This window comes from Nannospalax galili, unplaced genomic scaffold, assembly GCF_000622305.1.
Source record: "Nannospalax galili isolate Female #2095 unplaced genomic scaffold, S.galili_v1.0 scaffold185, whole genome shotgun sequence".
NCBI lineage: Eukaryota > Metazoa > Chordata > Mammalia > Rodentia > Spalacidae > Nannospalax > Nannospalax galili.
In genome coordinates this window covers 1,293,859-1,294,702 of record NW_008355474.1, presented here as the reverse complement: position 1 = coordinate 1,294,702, position 844 = coordinate 1,293,859, and positions in this window count along the sequence as shown.

The following is an 844-nucleotide window of genomic DNA, read 5'->3' as shown; positions in this document are numbered from 1 at the left end:
AGGAAAAAAAAAAACCAAAAGACTTGAAAATAAAAAAGCATCTAAATGGTAGATAAAAATATGAGAAGTGCTGAACATCAGTAATCACAGAGGAAATGTAGCTAAAACCACACTCTGATGCTGCTGCTGTCTTCGTCCATTTCTGTTGCTATAACTGAACACTAGCAGCTAGAAAATTTGTGAAAAATAAAGGTTTATGGATCAGGAGTCTTGGGGAATCTGTGATGGTTTGAATGAGAATGTCCCCCATACCCTCAAAGTATTAGGACATTTTGTCTCCAGTTGATGGCGCTGTTTTGAGAGGCTTTAGGAGGTGTGGCCATGCTGGAGGAAGCACGTCCTTGGGGGCAGGCTTTGAGAGTTCTTAAGTCTTGCCAGATTTCCGGTTGCTCTCTGTTCTGCTTCCTGTGTCTGCTTGCAGATGTGATCACTCAGCTTTCTGCTCTGGCCATGCCTCTACAGTGATGGACTCTAATCCTTCTGGAACAGGAAGCTCAAATAAACTCTTCCTTCTATAAATTGCCTTAGTCATGGTGTTTTATCACAGCGACAGAAAACTAATACAGGATCCAAGGTTAAGGAGTCACATCTACTAAGGTCCTTCTTGGGACTATATAGTGTTAGGGTTCAGATACACAGCAACCACATTCCCTCACCAAGAGGGCCTCATGGTTCCACAAGCCCTGAGTAAGGTACCTTGGTCTTTGAAGTCAAAAGCAGACTTTTCTCCACTGTTTGGCCAACACAGCAGGCTTCCCCTTTGATTTCTAAAGGGGGATGGTTTTACAAGTCCCCTCCCCCCCAGTCTTAAAAAATATATACATTGGCCGGGCGTGGTGGTGCA